This window comes from Procambarus clarkii, chromosome 59, assembly GCF_040958095.1.
Source record: "Procambarus clarkii isolate CNS0578487 chromosome 59, FALCON_Pclarkii_2.0, whole genome shotgun sequence".
NCBI lineage: Eukaryota > Metazoa > Arthropoda > Malacostraca > Decapoda > Cambaridae > Procambarus > Procambarus clarkii.
Window position 1 is genome coordinate 24,454,685 of NC_091208.1, and position 18,630 is coordinate 24,473,314.

Below are 18,630 nucleotides of genomic sequence, written 5' to 3' on the forward strand. Positions count from 1 at the left end.
GTCGGTGATACCATTCTCACCGGGTGATGTGGCTTTACCTTTTTTTTTTCTTTTTAGGGCCAAAAGTAACTCAAACTCAGTAAAGTCCACAAAGTGGATATGCCACTTAGAGGACCGGATTTCACACATAATGAGTTAGTATGTTATTACGCTATATTCTATTATATGCCAGTATCATATAAATACATTGCCCAATGGCAATTATTTTATGTCCCTTTGTACAAAAAGCTGACAACCCCCTTTTTTTTCTTTCTCCTTTGTTTCTAGACAGATTTAGTTGTGGCTTTTACATCTTTGAGAATGCATATCCTGCACTAAGCATATGAAGTTTGAACGAAATTGGTCAACATGTTAATCAGCCACAAGTGGCCGAAGTTGTGACTTCTTTTTGGGGGTCGATTTATTTGCAGAGTTCAAACACTATTCTCTTTGTCTATTTAGCCTCTATTGATGAATGAGGACCAGATAAGAGCCTTATCACTTATAAATGGATAATAAAGTTATTGCAATGTATATGTTTTCGTTATAATAACATAAGAATGAAGGTAACTTCAGAAGGCCTATTATTTGTTCAGTAATTCTTTTCAGTGTTCTGATTGTCCCATACGAGGCGGCTCCTATTTATATCTACCCAATCTCATTCATATATATGTCTAACCTACTGTTAGACAGTTAAGGGGCCCAGTGTCTGTTTTTCAGTTATCTCTAACGTATCCCTATATATAGTTTTTTTGGGGATTATTTTTTCTTGACTTCATTTCAACACACATTGACCTACCACTTTCACATATTCGAGTATGAATACCAAGCAGTCTTGATTCATAACTTACAAGATATGTCATAAATTAGAAGTACAGTACTATATTTATTGTCGAGAACTTTATATGCATTCTTCTCTATGAAAAACATTTTCATCTTTGAGACCTAGTAAAAAAGATTCAGTTTCTGACCGATTCTCACCATTTTTACATATATGTGCAAAGTTCCTGGGCCAGATTCACGAAGCAGGGGCCATCTTTATATTTGTATGTATGTTATTGATTTTTTTTTTTTTTGCAGCCGGAGGCGGCTAGTTTATTGTGCACCCCATACCCATCCTGTGAGCGGTAGCGCAAAAAGCATTACAGAGGGCACAAAATTTGTATTTGCAGTGTTCCTGTATGTGTTACTGAGCCTTCGTAGTGCCCCCTGTACATGTTATCGAACCTTTTATTTGTTTTTTTGTTATCGCATAATTGTGTAGTGCCCTCTGTACATGTTACTGAGCCTTTTGTAGGGGTCCTGTACATGTTACTGAGCCTTTTGTAGGGTCCTGTACATGTTACTGAGCCTTTTGTAGGGTCCTGTACATGTTACTGAGCCTTTTGTAGGGTCCTGTACATGTTACTGAGCCTTTTGTAGTAGCACTGTACTGTAAATGTTACTGAATAGTCATACTCCCTTATCTATCCATATCTCAACTATGGTATTTGTGCTTGGGGCTCTACTACCCAAAATCACTTACGTCCTCTAATTACTCAACACAAAGCTGCTATTAGGACAATATCCAACTCTGGCCCCAGACATCACTCGGTACCCCTACTCAAATCTCTGAATATGTTAGACATTAAGTCACTGCACATTCTCTCATGTGTATTATACATATATAAGACGCTAAACTATAATGCCAATCCTGATCTCAAAAGCTTCATAGAAGGTTGTAACAGAACCCATGAGCACCACACCAGAAATAAATAGTTTTGATATTCCTAGAGTACGACTTAATCAAACTAGAAATGCTCTACAAATCAAGGGGCCCAGAATGTGGAATGACCTTCCCAACCATGTTAAAGACTGTACCTCTCTCAACCAGTTTAAGTTAAAAACGAAGCTTTACCTAATAAATTCCCTGTAACCCACCTTACCCCTCTGTTGTCAACCCATGTATGTTTTTTGTTTTTTCTTGTTTTTCAAATCAACGCTGTTTGAATGTAATTTTCTGTAATAATTTGTAATTGTATTTGTGCTGCTTTTTCAACAATGTTCCCCCCTCTTTTACCTCTATTTTTATTTGTACTCAACACATTTTGTTCTTTTTACCCATTAGTTTTAAGCTTTAGTCATTAGTGTTTTTTCCTGCCCGAAACGCTTTGCGTAATAGCGGCTTTAGGCATTGTATGTACAAGCTCTATCTATAAAGCCAACAAACTTTGTAAAATCTCTTTATGTATGTACCTTTACCTAAATAAATATTATTATTATTATTATTATTATTGTCATCAGTAACTGCTTTTGTTGCTCAGTAGCACAGTGGTTTATGTCCTCGGTCCACAATCGAGGGACCTGGGTTCAGTTCCCCTTGTGGGTTCAGTAAATTTCCTTTCATCTGATGCCTCTGCGCGCCTAGTACTAATAGAAATACCTTGGAGTTAGGCAACTGTTGTGAGTTGCATCCTTGGGGAAGGTCAGTGGTTGGCTTAAGGGGACTTGGGATTGATAAGGCAGCATTCTTATCTCCAAAATGAGTGGTGCGTTACCTCAAGATGTGTACTCACCTAGTTGTACTCACCTAGTTGTGTTTGCGGGGGTTGAGCTCTGGCTCTTTGGTCCCGCCTCTCAACCGTCAATCAACAGGTGTACAGATTCCTGAGCCTATCGGGCTCTGTCATATCTACACTTGAAACTGTGTATGGAGTCAGCCTCCACCACATCACCCCCTAATGCATTCCATTTGTCAACCACTCTGACACTAAAAAAGTTCTTTCTAATATCTCTGTGGCTCATTTGGGCACTCAGTTTCCACCTGTGTCCCCTTGTGCGTGTTCCCCTTGTGTTAAATAGACTGTCTTTATCTACCCTATCAATTCCCTTCAGAATCTTGAATGTGGTGATCATGTCCCCCCTAACTCTTCTGTCTTCCAGCAAAGTGAGGTTTAATTCCCGTAGTCTCTCCTCGTAGCTCATACCTCTCAGCTCGGGTACTAGTCTGGTGGCAAACCTTTGAACCTTTTCCAGTTTAGTCTTATCCTTGACTAGATATGGACTCCATGCTGGGGCTGCATACTCCAGGATTGGCCTGACATATGTGGTATACAAAGTTCTGAATGATTCTTTACACAAATTTCTGAATGCCGTTCGTATGTTGGCCAGCCTGGCATATGCCGCTGATGTTATCCGCTTGATATGTGCTGCAGGAGACAGGTCTGGCGTGATATCAACCCCCAAGTCTTTTTCCTTCTCTGACTCCTGAAGAATTTCCTCTCCCAGATGATACCTTGTATCTGGCCTCCTGCTCCCTACACCTATCTTCATTACATTACATTTGGTTGGGTTAAACTCTAACAACCATTTGTTCGACCATTCCTTCAGCTTGTCTAGGTCTTCTTGAAGCCTCAAACAGTCCTCTTCTGTTTTAATCCTTCTCATAATTTTAGCATCGTCCGCAAACATTGAGAGAAATGAATCGATACCCTCCGGGAGATCATTTACATATATCAGAAACAGGATAGGACCGAGTACAGAGCCCTGTGGGACTCCACTGGTGACTTCACGCCAATCGGAGGTCTCACCCCTCACCGTAACTCTCTGCTTCCTATTGCTTAGATACTCCCTTATCCACTGGAGCACCTTACCAGCTACACCTGCCTGTCTCTCCAGCTTATGTACCAGCCTCTTATGCGGTACTGTGTCAAAGGCTTTCCGACAATCCAAGAAAATGCAGTCCGCCCAGCCCTCTCTTTCTTGCTTAATCTGTGTCACCTGATCGTAGAATTCTATCAAGCCTGTAAGGCAAGATTTACCCTCCCTGAATCCATGTTGGCGATTTGTCACGAAGTCCCTTCTCTCCAGATGTGTTACCAGGTTTTTTCTCACGATCTTCTCCATCACCTTGCATGGTATACAAGTCAAGGACACTGGCCTGTAGTTCAGTGCCTCTTGTCTGTCGCCCTTTTTGTATATTGGGACCACATTCGCCGTCTTCAATATTTCTGGTAGGTCTCCCGTCTCTAGTGACTTACTATACACTATGGAGAGTGGCAAGCAAAGTGCCTCTGCACACTCTTTCAGTACCCATGGTGAGATCCCATCTGGACCAACAGCCTTTCTAACATCCAGATCCAGCAGGTGTCTCTTGACCTCCTCTCTCGTAATTTCGAACTCCTCCAAGGCCGCCTGGTTTACCTCCCTTTCTCCTAGCACAGTGACCTCACCCTGTTCTATTGTGAAGACCTCCTGGAACCTCTTGTTGAGTTCCTCACACACCTCTCTGTCATTCTCTGTATACCTGTCCTCGCCTGTTCTAAGTTTCAATACCTGTTCTTTCACTGTTGTTTTCCTTCTGATGTGACTGTGGAGTAGCTTTGGTTCGGTCTTCTTCTTCTTCTTCTTCTTCTTGATAGTAGGTGCAGTTTGCATGAAGGGTTTGTCCTCCCGATGACTGCACCAGTACAGATGTTGGTAGAGGCGTTTATGTTGAAGATGATAAGAGTTTCAAAAGTGCTTGTTGCGTTGTGCTGTAGACAGAGGAGCGGCGACTAGAACAGAGGTGTGTGTTAGAGGGAGACTTGCCGCACCGTAGGGCGGTGTGTTGTGTTTATGGCGTCAGCTGATCCTTGGTGTTGCGACGAGGCAGTTGTTGTCTGTGTTTAGCTGTTGGTGGCGCCAGGTATAAATGTGGCGCGGGTCAGATGTGACCCAATTTGTTGGTCGACTGGAGATATTTAGCCAGTGCTTTGACTATTTGGTATTTTTCATGTAAAGAGTGGTCACCGCCTCCTAATATATGCTCGATGGTAAAGGGTATTTTAAGTGAGATAAGTTCTTGTTTGAAATTTACTCTGGCACTATAGTGTCGGAAGCAATGTAGGAGATAGTGTTCGATTGTTTCAGGCACCTGACAGTGGATGCAGAGTTCGTTGACGTCTGTTCTGTACTTAGAGCTGTGTGCTGCTAGTTTGGTGTGTCCCAGCCTTAATCTGGTCATCGCTATATCAATTTCTCTGCTTTTATATCTGACATGTTTCCAAGTTTCCCATTTCTTTTTAATGGACCCATAGTACAAAGGTGAGCATGACGTTTTCCATTTCGTCGCAAAATCTTGGGTGATGGTATTTTTGAAGGCTCCTTTACGTGCAACATGGGGAATTGGATGACGGGTAATGTGAGGTGTGTTGTGCATTGCTTTGGCTAGTTGATCTACTAGTTCATTATGGAGAATACCACAATGCGCTGGGACCAATTGGATAGAGGTATCATAACCGTTCAATCGATGTTCATGAAGAAGTTGAAGACATGGGTAAACAAACTCCTTGCACGTTTTTGAAGAGTACGTAATTGCTTGAATCGCACTCTTGGAGTCACTGCAGATTGTATATGTCCCGACTGGTAATGTTGTGATTATTTGGGTAGCTTGATATAAGGCATATAATTCAGCTGTGAAAACAGATAGTTGGTTTGGTAACCGCCATCCCTGCTTGAGATGGTATTCCGGTATCCATACAGCGCTAGTGACCGAGGGTACGTTGTTCTTGATGATGCGAGATCCATCTGTATAAATCGCTGTGGTATTTGGGTAGCAATTTTTCATTGTTGAGAGAAAGACTGAGGCTATGGCTGAGTTTGGTGCAGACTTTGGAATGTTGTCTTCGAGTTGTATTGCTGTATTAGGAGTTGTATAAAGCCAGGGAGGAATAGGGGGAACAGTAAGTTGGGTTTCCGAGTTTTGGAGTAGAGAGAGGTCTATATTGAGGTTATTTGTAGCCCGTGTGAGGAAAGGTTGTGAGTGATTGGTTGGGAAGCGGGGGTTATGTGGGTTAACTGTTGGGTTAATTTTTGATCTGTATGGGTGTGTCTGGTGAGCAGTGGTACAGAGTGACAGATAGTTGGCACACATTATGTCTCGTCTGGTGGCTAGGCTTGTGAGGCCCGTTTCCCCGTAAAGTCCGAGGATAGGAGTGGAACGCATTGCGCCACATATAAGTCGCATGGCATTGTTTTGGATGACCTCTAGGCTCTGTAGGTTAGTAGGCGCAGCCGATGCATATGCTTGGCAACAATAGTCTATTTGGCTGCGAATGTAGGTTGTATAGAAACGGAGCAGGATTTTATGGTGTGCTCCCCAGGTGGTGCCAGTGAGGGCTTTCAGTATGGCGAGTCGGGGTTGTGTCGTCTGTTTAAGGTGTTGAATGTGTGCTGTCCAGGTAAGTGAGGGCGAGTCTAAGCGCATGCCAAGGTATTTATGTTCTCGTACGTGTTGGATGGGAGTGTTGTGTATTGTGAGGGTGGGTAGATGAACGAGTCTTTTTTTAGTGAAAATTTGATAATAGGTTTTGGTAGTACTAACTTGAAGGCCCCATTGTTGTGTCCAATCTATGAGGTGATCAAGTGCTGTTTGCATTGTTGAGACTGTATTAGGTAAGGCGTTGTCTGAGTAATACAGTGTTAAGTCGTCGGCGTACGCCGAGAGGTTAACAGGATGGGTGTTAGACAAATCTGCTAAGAATGCAGCAAAAAGGGTTGGGCTTAGTATGGAGCCTTGTGGGACACCCGTTTGTATTGGGATGTCATCGGAAAACTCGCCTTGTATATAGACTTTAGAGGTCCTGTTCGTAAGATAAGATTTTAACCATAAAAGTAATCTTCCCTGTACGCCTAAACGCGCAAGCTTTGCGAGGAGGCAAGTATGAGGAATGCTATCAAAAGCTCCTTTGAGGTCTAAGTAGACAACAAGACAATATCTACTGCTTCTGAGAGAGGTGCGGATTTCATGTTCAAGGCAAAGTATTTGATCGAGTGTGGAGCATTGCGGTCGAAATCCAGCTTGGAGTGACGGTATAATATTATTATATTCTAGGTACCATTGGAGGCGAGTATGTACTAGTCTTTCCATGACTTTACTGAGGCATGATAGTAGGGAAATAGGTCTATATGACGCAGGTTGGGATGGGTCTTTTCCTGGTTTAAGGAACGGAAGAATAATACTGGTCTGCCATTGTGAGGGAATATTTCCGTGAGTCCAGCATAGGTTGTAATAGTTTAGGAGAGTACTATGTGCAGTTGATGGGAGATGTTTTATGAGTTCATATGGAATTCCATCCTCTCCAGGTGCCTTGCCAAGAGGTAGGCGGGTTAAGGCTAATTGTAGCTCGCTTAAGGTGTATATGTTGTCGACGCCAGGCATGGGTAGCAGTATGGCACGGTCAATTTCTTGTCTGAGGGGGAGTTCTTGGGCATGAAAGAAGGGTGTTGAGAGGGTAACTTTAAGACATTCAGCAAGAACATTTGCACGCTCCTGAGGTGTTTGACAGAGTGAACCGTTGATCGTCAGGGGGAACGAAGGGAATGTTGGGCGACCTTTAATGCTGTTAAATGTAGCCCAGACTTTTGAATGTGGCGTAGTGGGTGTGAGGCTATCACAAAATTTTGCCCATGATGCTCGCTTTGCTGACAGTATGGTTTTTTTGGCTTCTGCTGTAGCCCGCCGGAGATTAACCCAGTTCTGTAGGGAGGGTTGACGTCTTTGTTTTTGTATGGCTCGTCGGCGTAAAGCGACTGTTCGTGCACATTCCGCGTTCCACCACGGTTTAAGTGGTTTGTTTGACCTATGTCCTGAAGTTTTCTTGAGCATTTGGGTGGCTGCACAATTTATGGCCGAGGTGATTGTGGACAGTCGCGTGTTGGGGTCTACATCGTCTGTATCTGGGAGACAGACAGTATCAGCCCATTTTTTCTTATCAAGTTTCTTAATGTTCCACTTGGGGAGCGTTAGGGGGTGGGTTGGTGGCTGAAAGTTAGTAAATTTTATAATGAGGAGTTTGTGGTCACTTCCAATATCTGGTCCAGTATGAATCTGTAGTTCTTGTTGAAAGTGTGCAGAGCCAAAGCAGATGTCCAATGAGGCTTCATAATTGGTTCTGTAGTTAAAGTAGGTTGCCAGGTAGGGCGGCGAAAGAAGAATATATGGTGTAGTGTCTAAGTAGTTATATAAATCGGTGCCTGCAGTATTTTGGGTGCCTCTACTCCATGTGGGGTGGTTGGCATTGAGATCACCTGTAACAATGATCGGTTGCCGTAGTTGGTTTAGATAGAATTCTAGTTCATTTAAATTTATTGCGCCACCAGGGTTGTATATACCCAGAAAGGATATGTGTGTACCATTGTAGGGTATTAGGCATGCTAAAATTTCTAGCTTACCATTTACAAAATGTGTAAGCGTTACAGGTTTACATGTCATGTTACTCCGTGTTAGGAGGAAAATACCACCACCCATACGGTTTGGTCTGTCCAGTCTCTGCATCTGAAAGTTTTTAAAAATAGGATTTTGTTTAGGGGTGAGCCAGGATTCGGTTATGAAAGCTAAGTCCGGTTTGGATGAGTAAAGGAATTGTTTAAGTTCTGTGAGAGATGTTTTAATGCTTTTTGCGTTCCAATTCATGAATGTTAGGGGAGCCATTTAGGATGTGTGGGTTATGGATGTGTCTGTTTTCCTTGGCATGCCAGTAGTAGTACGTGTTGGATACCTAGATGTGGATGTGGGCTGTGCCTTACTCTTGGTACTGGCGGTTTGGGTTTGTGGCAAGTCAGCCTGTGGAATGATTTTGGTAAGGCGTGCTAGGGAGTTATTTATGAGTTTTTCTATCATTTGTTCAAACAATGTGTGTCCAGCAATGGTGGCTTTGTTTGGGCGGATGTCAGTGTCTGTAGCTGTTGATGGGATGTCTTTTGGGTCAGCCTCAGGAGTGGGTTGTGTTACTTGTGTAAAGAATTTAGTTAGCAGTCGGTCCAGCGTTTTTTCTAGTGCATTTTCAATGCGCGTGACAACAGTTTCAACAAGATCATTTTCAATGCGAGTGACGAGAGTTTCAACAAGATCAGGATTCAGTTGTGCATTTTGTGAGGGATGGTTGGACCCTGGGGTTGTGGGAGTGTCGGTGACAGATATATCAGGTACAAGCAAAGGCTGTGTTTGAGTGTGAGGTAGTGTTTGATGATGGGCTGTGTTAGGTTGTTTCAGTGCACTACTGTATAGCAGGTTGTTGGTAGGGAGAACCTTAGTTTTTGCTGCTGCTGCTATGTATGAGGGACATTGTTTGAATGTAATGTCGTGGTCGCCACCACAGTTTGAGCAGGTAAGTGTATCTGATGTACAATCTTGTGTGTAATGGGAACCAGAGCATTTCCCACATTTAATGTCTTTGGTGCAGCCTTTCCAGGTATGGTTAGACCCTTTACATCTAAAGCACAGAGTGGGACGTGGTATATACACTCTCTAGTTTATGGAGGAAGCCGTTTAACCAAATCCTCTCAGGGGGAATGTAGTCTAGAAAGGTAAGCAGAGCAGTGCCTGTATCACTCAGTTCTCCGTCTATTCTTCGCATAAATTTTTTGATTCCATGGATCGGGATGTCATGTGTCTCAAGTTGTGCTTTGATGTCGTCTACACTGATGTCTACAACATGTCGGATTACATATTTTGTTAATCGGTCCCCAAGTGGTTTATAGCACTTGACTTTGTGGCCACAGATGTCAGTAATGTCTGAAAGCTTTAGTTCTTCGCCATGTTTGTGGTCCACTGCGATCAGGTTTTTCTGTTTATTTGGTCTCATATTGTGCACATCGATCCCGAATATCTTGGGAATGGCATTATATAAGATACTTTGTGCTCGGCTATTTCTGAACACATTTTCCTCTTCGCCATCAAAGGCAATGATGAAAGTTTGCAAATCAGAAGAACTTAGCCTACTTTGGTTGAGCTGTGGCGGTTGATACTGAGGCCGCGTGGTGCCGGCATGGTCTCTGTTTACCTCTGTAAGTTGGCGGCGTTTCGCCTCCAATCTGTTTGCCTTGCTGTGATGTTTGCTGTCTAGGAAAACTCCATCTAGATCCTCTTCTAAGACCGGGTGATGTTCATGATCTAAATGTGTGGCATGCAACAGTGGTTCCCCAGTGTCCTCTAAGGTATCGTCAATATTTGCAGGAGAGACGCTGCGCGAACCTCCACCAGACGCCATGACGCTTCCCCCTCGATTCGGTCTTGGCTTTGTTTGCTATATGTTTGCTATATTGCTTTGTTTACATTACCATAATGTAATTTTCTGTAATAATTTGTAATTGTATTTGTGCTGTTTTTTCAACAATGTTCCCCCCTCTTTTACCTCTATTTTTATTTGTACTCAACGCATTTTTTTCTTTTTACCCATTAGTTTTAAGCTTTAGTCAGTAGTGTTTTTTCCTGCCCGAAACGCTTTGCGTAATAGTGGCTTTAGGCATTGTATGTACTAGCTCCTATCTATAAAGCCAACAAACTTTGTAAAATCTCTTTATGTATGTACCTTTGCCTAAATAAAAATTATTATTATTATTATTATTATTATTATTATATCATTTTCAAAATTTTTCTCTGCTTCTCTTCTCACCCTGACGTACTCATTCCTGGTTCTCTGGTATCTCTCTCTGCTTTCTGGTGTTCTGTTATTCCGGAAGTTCCTCCACGCCTTTTTGTTCAGTTTCTTCGCTTCCATACATGCCCTATTATACCATGGATTCTTCTGTTGCTTCTCGGATTTTTCCCTTTGGGCCGGGATGAACCTGTTTACTGCCTCCTGACACTTTTGGGTAACATAGTCCATCATACCCTGTACAGACTTGTCTCTGAGGTCTGTGTCCCAAGGTATTTCACTTAGGAAACTTCTCATCTGTTCATAATTCCCCTTTCGGTATGCCAGCCTTTTGATTCCTAGTTCTTTTTGGGGGGAGATAAGTCCTAGCTCTACCAGGTACTCAAAGTTCAATACACTGTGGTCACTCATTCCCAAGGGCGCTTCCATCTTAACTTCCCTTATATCCCATTCATTTAGGGTAAATATCAAATCAAGCATTGCTGGTTCATCTTCTCCTCTCATTCTTGTTGGTTCTTTGGTGTGCTGGCTTAGAAAGTTTCTTGTTGCCACGTCCAGCAGCTTAGCTCTCCATGTTTCTGGTCCTCCATGCGGGTCTCTGTTCTTCCAATCTATCTTCCCATGGTTGAAGTCTCCCATAATTAGTAGTCCAGATCCATTCCTGCTAGCAACAGAAGCTGCTCTTTCTATTATGTTAATGGTGGCCATGTTGTTTCTATCATATTCCTGTCTAGGTCTTCTGTCATTTGGTGGTGGATTATATATGACTGCGACTATAATTTTTTCCCTCCATTTGTTACAGTACCTGCTATGTAGTCACTGAAACCTTCACAGCCCTGAATATCCATCTCCTCAAAATCCCAGCCTTTTCTTACCAGCAGAGCTACACCACCCCCACCTCTTCCTTCCCTCTCTTTCCTCATAACATAATAGTCCTGTGGGAACACTGCATTTGTTATCGTTTTCGTGATCTTTGTTTCTGTGAGGGCTATTATGTGTGGGTTTTCCTCTAGTACCAGTTCTCCAAGCTCATTTGCTTTATTTGTAATTCCATCTATGTTAGTGTACATCGCTTTGAGGCTCACTTTCTTCTGTCCCTTCTCAAATCGCCTCCTTGGTGAGTGTTCTGCTGGTGGGGGAGGCTGTTCCATGGGTGTGAGGACCTGTGAGGTGGATAACAGGGTCTCAGAGGATACTGGGATGAGGGGCGGGGGATCCAGTGAAGGGGGAGGGACAGGGAGGGTATGGGGTGAAAGGGGAGGGAGGACGGGAAGGAAAGGGGGGGAGGGATGACTCGGGAGAAGGGGAGGGGTAGAAGGGTGGGGATTGGGTGTGGGGGGAGGGAGATTTGGCTGAACATTTGAGTGGGGGCAGGGAGGGTTTGGGGTAGGGGAGTTTTCTATGCAGAGGAGGGAGGCGGGGTTGTCCTCCCTTCTGGTGTTACTGGGTAGCTGGTTGTGGGTTCCCCCCTTGCCTCTGGGGGTGTTGTGTTGGGAGCTGTGACTTCCTGGTTTTCCCCTCTCGCCCTGCGCCTCTTCCTTGCTTCTGCCGCCACGGCTCTCTCCTCCCTTGTCATGTCTCTCTGGAGGAATACATTTTTTAATTTTCCCACGTTTTTCAGGGAGCTCTTCCTTGATAGGATCTTCTCCTTTGTGTTCTCGTTTGCAAACACTATCTTTATCATTCGGTCTCGGTCTTTGTTGTACCAGCCTAGCCTGAAAACCTTCTCAATGCTATGCTCAGCCCCTTCCATGTCTAGTGCCTTTAGTACTTCATTCACTGCTGCTTTGTCCTTGTCATTCCACTCTGTCCTATTAGATCCTTCCTGCTCCTTAATACCCACAGCAACCACTGATCTGTTCCTTTCCAGCAGTTGGCTAGTGGAGCGTGCCGCCTCCTGCGAGGTGGCTGCTTTCATGGCCACCTCCATCACTGCAGTCATTACTTCAGAGTTATTTTTTTTTAGTATTTCTGCAAATGTTGCTTTTATTGTGGCATTCTCATCCAGAAAACTATTACCACCTTCTCCTTGGGTGGTTTTCTGATTCTCAGCCTCGATACCATTCTCTTTGAGGGCTCTAATCTCCTCCTTTGCTGCTGTCAGCTCTCTTTTCAGGTTGCTTATTTCGTTCTTCATTTCCTGCATCATTTCTTGCATCTCACTCTTGATGTCCTCCAGAAACTGGGCGAACATTTCCTTCATCTCGTCACCTTGGCTCTTTCCTGTTCCCCTGGGACCTCTGGCTGCCATGCTTGACCCTGTTGGGATGGGGGAGGGAGAGAGAGAGAGAGAGGAAGAGAGAGAGAAAGAGAGAGAGAGAAAGGGAGTGATAAAGGGAGAGATAAATGGGTGGGTGGGGGGGGATCCGACCCTTCCACTGAAGTGAGAAGAAAGTAGAAGGGGAGGGGGGGGGAGGAGATGGAGAGAGAGGCGGGAGGGAGAGAGAGGAGAGGGAGAGAGATAGAGAGGGAGAGAGTGGGTGAGGGAGAGAGCGGGTGAGGGAGAGAGTGGGTGAGGGAGAGAGCGGGTGAGGGAGAGAGGGGGGGGAGGTGTGTGTGTGTGTGTGTGTGTGTGTGTGTGTGTGTGGGCAGAGAGGGAGGGGGAAGGAAAGAGAGGGAGGGAGGGGGAAGGAAAGAGAGGGAGGGAGAGGGGGAGGTTCGAGGGAGGGAGAGAGAGAGAGAGAGAGAGAGAGAGAGAGAGAGAGAGAGAGAGAGAGAGAGAGAGAGAGAGAGAGAGAGAGAGAGAGAGAGAGAGAGATGAGAGAGAGAGAGAGAGAGAGAGAGCAGGAGAGAGATAGTGGGAGTGGGAGAGAGGGAGTGGGAGAGAGGGAGAGTGGGGAGGGGAAGAGTGTGTGTATGGGCGATGCGGGGGACTGGGGGTGGGGGGGGGCGGAGATGGTGACTAAGTCAGGTCAGGTCAGATGGTGGGGTCAAGAGGGGTGGGGGTTAGTAAGGTCCTATCCCAGGTGTTAATGCCTTTTCCCCTGACTGAACAATTGTGTGTGTGTGTGTGTGTGTGCACGTGTGTGTGTGTGTGTCTGTTTTAGCGTGTGCACACTTGTGTGCGTGTATACGTACGTGGGCGGGCGTGCTTGTATGTGTCAAGATATCCCTTATGCGTTACCTCTGCCTAAATGAGCCACTCTGAGATTTTTAAATATATATGATATCCTGAACGAGAATTTGATAATCTTTTACCTCAATCTGTACACCTGATTAATTGACCAGAGAGGGGTACATACCAGTCTGCCTCCCGCTCACACAACCAGATGAGTAAGGGCGATGTATGATGACGATGGCCCGGTTTCTGCCCGAAACGCTTTGCGTAATAGTGGCTTTAGGCATTGTATGTACTAGCTCTATCTATAAAGCCAACAAACTTTGTAAAATCTCTTTATGTATGTACCTTACCTAAATAAAAATTATTATTATTATTATTATTATTATTATTATGGTTATCCGTCGTTGTCTCCCACTAGGTGATTCACTAAGTATTCACTAAGTATTCACTTTAAATTTGCTCTGTACCTAGTGTTACCCAATCTCCTAATTTTTATGTAATATCAAACAACCTTATCATTGTGTTCATTGCTGTCTTCTTTTATGTGCTAGCCATATGCTGTATTGTGACTACCAATTTTTGTCAACTACCATTCAAGCTGTCATTGCAATCAATCTTATATTGTTTCTGCTGTATTGTGCCTACCAATTTGTTGTCAACTACCATTTTAAGCTGTCATTGCAATCAATCATAGCTACCTATGTGCTTTAATATACTGTACCTATAATTTTCTCTCATCTTCTTTTTTTTTCATTCCATGTAATCTGTTATCATTTTTTTGTCTATAAATTTTGCAAGTATTTACCGCCTTAAAATTTTCTTAGATTAAGGACCTGCCCGAAACGCTGCGCGTGCTAGTGGCTTTACAAGACTGTAATTACCATATTTGTATCCTCACATTCCTTATGTACATTCTTGTATATGCATAAATAAATAAATAAATAAATAAGTGCTGGTAGATTGATGAGGTCGGTTCTTCTCTGTCTACACAAAGCTATGGAGCCAGTCACTGTATCGTTATGTGACAGTTCACTAATTCACTGTACCACTGATCACAGTCACCACTCAACAGCACAATCAGATAGTTCCACGGCGGGTCGTCCCACCCTGTCAGGTCACACACTTACATGCACCGGTGATGCCCTAGTCTACTTTCGGTTTCTTCGCCAAATCTTCGCACTATCGCTAGCGATATGACTATGCTATGTTGCACCCTGCTAGCTACACACTGCAAGAGGCCAAATACTATGATCTAGCCTCTATACTCCTTCAATGTCCCGAGAAATTGACGAATTTCCGCGGACCTCACTAATCGTGTGTGTCTCCTACCGTCTCCCGCGTGTAATTACCTAAGTGTAGTTACAGGATGAGAGCTACGCTCGTGGTGTCCCGTCTTCCCAGCACTCTTTGTCATATAACGATTTGAAACTACTGACGGTCTTGGCCTCCACCACCTTCTCATTTAACTTGTTCCAACCGTCTACCACTCTATTTGCGAAGGTGAATTTGTGTGTGTGTGTGTGTGTGTGTGTGTGTGTGTGTGTGTGTGTGTGTGTGTGTGTGTGTGTGTGTGTGTGTGTGTGTGTGTGTGTGTGTGTGTGTGTAATTACCTAAGTGTAATTACCTAAGTGTAGTTACAGGATGAGAGCTACGCTCGTGGTGTCCCGTCTTCCCAGCACTCTTTGTCATATAACGCTTTGAAACTACTGACGGTCTTGGCCTCCACCACCTTCTCACTTAACTTGTTCCAACCGTCTACCACTCTATTTGCGAAGGTGAATTTGTGTGTGTGTGTGTGTGTGTGTGTGTGTGTGTGTGTGTGTGTGTGTGTGTGTGTGTGTGTGTGTATGTGTGTGTGTGTGTGTGTGTAATTACCTAAGTGTAATTACCTAAGTGTAGTTACAGGATGAGAGCTACGCTCGTGGTGTCCCGTCTTCCCAGCACTCTTTGTCATATAACGCTTTGAAACTACTGACGGTCTTGGCCTCCACCACCTTCTCACTTAACTTGTTCCAACCGTCTACCACTCTATTTGCGAAGGTGAATTTTCTTATATTTCTTCGGCATCTGTGTTTAGCTAGTTTAAATCTATGACCTCTTGTTCTTGAAATTCCAGGTCTCAGGAAGTCTTCCCTGTCGATTTTATCAATTCCTGTAACTATTTTGTATGTAGTGATCATATCACCTCTTTTTCTTCTGTCTTCTAGTTTTGGCATATTTAATGCTTCTAACCTCTCCTCGTAGCTCTTGCCCTTCAGTTCTGGGAGCCACTTAGTAGCATGTCTTTGCACCTTTTCCAGTTTGTTGATGTGCTTCTTAAGATATGGGCACCACACAACAGCTGCATATTCTAGCTTTGGCCTAACAAAAGTCATGAACAATTTCTTTAGTATATCGCCATCCATGTATTTAAATGCAATTCTGAAGTTAGAAAGCATAGCATAGGCTCCTTGCACAATAGCTGCTATTAGGACAATATCCAATTCTGGCCCCAGACATCACTCGGTACCCCTACTTAAATCTCTGATTATGTTAGACATTAAGTCACTGCACATTCTCTCATGTGTATTATACATATATAAAACGCTAAACTATAATGCCAATCCTGATCTCAAAAGCTTCATAGAAGGTTGTATCAGAACCCATGAGCATCACACCAGAAATAAATACAGTTTTGATATTCCTAGAGTACGACTTAATCAAACTAGAAATGCTCTACAAATCAAGGGGCCCAGAATGTGGAATGACCTTCCCAACCATGTTAAAGACTGTACCTCTCTCAACCAGTTTAAGTTAAAAGCGAAGCTATACCTAATAAATTCCCTGTAACCTACCTTACCCTTCTATTGTCAACCAATGTCTGTTTTTTTCTTTAAAGAGCGCTGTTTGTCGACATAATTGTATTTGTGCTGCTTTTTCATCTATGTTTTCATTTCTTGTTTTCATTCTACTCATTATGCTCAATTAGTATTAAGCTTGTCATTTAAGTTTATCATGCCCGAAACGCTTTGCGTAATAGTGGCTTTAGGCATTGTATGTACTAGCTATACCTATAAGTTAAACAATCCTTGTAAATATTTATTGTATGTATGTACCTTACCTAAATAAAATTGTATTGTATTGTATTGTATAATATTCTTTATGTGGTCCTCAGGTGATAGTTTTCTATCTAGAACCACTCCTAGATTTCTTTCTCTATCAGAATTCTTTAAAGATTTCTCACATAATATATAGGTTGTGTGGGGTCTATGTTCTCCTATTCCACATTCCATAACATGACATTTATTAACATTAAATTCCATTTGCCAAGTGGTGCTCCATATACTTATTTTGTCCAGGTCTTCTTGAAGGGCATGACAGTCATCTAAATTTCTTATCCTTCCTATTATCTTAGCATCATCAGCAAACATGTTCATATAATTCTGTATACCAACTGGTAGATCATTTATGTACACAATAAACATCACTGGTGCAAGAACTGAACCCTGTGGTACTCCACTTGTGACATTTCTCCATTCTGATACATTGCCTCTGATTACTGCCCTCATTTTTCTATCAGTCAGAAAATTTTTCATCCATGATAGAAGCTTACCTGTCACCCCTCCAATATTTTCCAGTTTCCAGAACAACCTCTTATGTGGAACTCTGTCGAAAGCCTTTTTTAGGTCCAGATAGATGCAGTCAACCCAACCATCTCTTTCCTGTAATATCTCTGTGGCTCGATCATAGAAACTGAGTAAATTCGATACACAGGATCTTCCAGATCGAAAACCATACTGTCTGTCTGATATATCATTTCTCTCTAGGTGTTCTACCCATTTAGTTTTGATTAGTTTTTCCAATACTTTCACTATTACACTTGTCAATGATACAGGTCTATAATTGAGGGGGTCTTCCCTGCTGCCACTTTTGTAGATTGGAACTATGTTAGCCTGTTTCCACCCGTCTGCTACGATTCCTGTACACAGGGATGCCTGAAAGATCAGGTGAAGTGGAATGCTGAGCTCAGATGCACATTCTCTCAGAACCCATGGTGAAACGCCATCTGGGCCAGCTGCTTTGTTCTTACCGAGCTCCTTGAGCATTTTTTCCACTTCGTCTCTAGACACCTCTATGTGTTCTATGTTGTTCTCTGGAATTCTTATTGTATCTGGTTCCCTAAAGATTTCATTTTGTACAAACACACTTTGGAACTTTTCGTTTAGTGTTTCACACATTTCCTTTTCATCTTCCGTGAATCTATTTCCCATTTTCAACCTCTGAATATTATCCTTTACCTGCAATTTGTTGTTTATGAATTTATAGAATAGACCTGGTTCTGTTTTACATTTGTCCGCAATCCCTTTTTCAAAATTTCTTTCTGCCTCTCTCCTCACTGCCGTGTAGTTGTTTCTCGCATCTTTGTATCGCTGGTATGTTTGGGGGTTCGGCCTCTTCCTGTATTGATTCCATTTTTGTGTCTTTCGGTCTCTAGCCCTCTCGCAATTTCTATTGAACCAATCCTGTTTCCTAGTTCTGCATCTCTGTTTTGGTATAAATTTTTTTGTGCCTTTATCATATATTTCACAAAACTTGCCATACATCTCATTCACTTCCTTGCCTAGCATCAAGTCTGTCCAATTATACTCACTAAAAAAAATTTCTAAGGTCACCATAATGTCCTCTCCTGAAGTCTGGTTTTTCAACTGCTTCAACCTCCTTATTTTCTTCCAGCTTATAACGCATTGCATACTTTATTCCCAAAAAGACATGGTCACTTTTACCCAAGGGAGGAAGGTACTGAATGTCAAATATCTCTTCCTCCTTCCTGGTAAATATCAAATCTAGCATGGAGGGAACGTCCCCTTCCCTCATCCTCGTAGCTTGTTTAACATGTTGATACAAGAATGTTTCCAGGATGAGGTCTACAAATTTACAGGTCCAAAAATCTTCTGTTTTAGCTTCATATGCTTCCCAGTCTATGGATTTCAAGTTGAAGTCACCGACTATCAACAGTCGTGATCTATCGTTATCCGCTCTCGCTATAATCTCTCTCATTATTGTTATAAGACCTTCACGTTTACTATCTAGCTCCTCCTTTGACCATGTGCTGCTTGGCGGTGGACTATATGCATTTATCATCATTTGTTTATCATCCTCATGGCAGATCTCTAGTGCTATTATGTCAACTTCTTGTGGATTGGCAGTCATTAT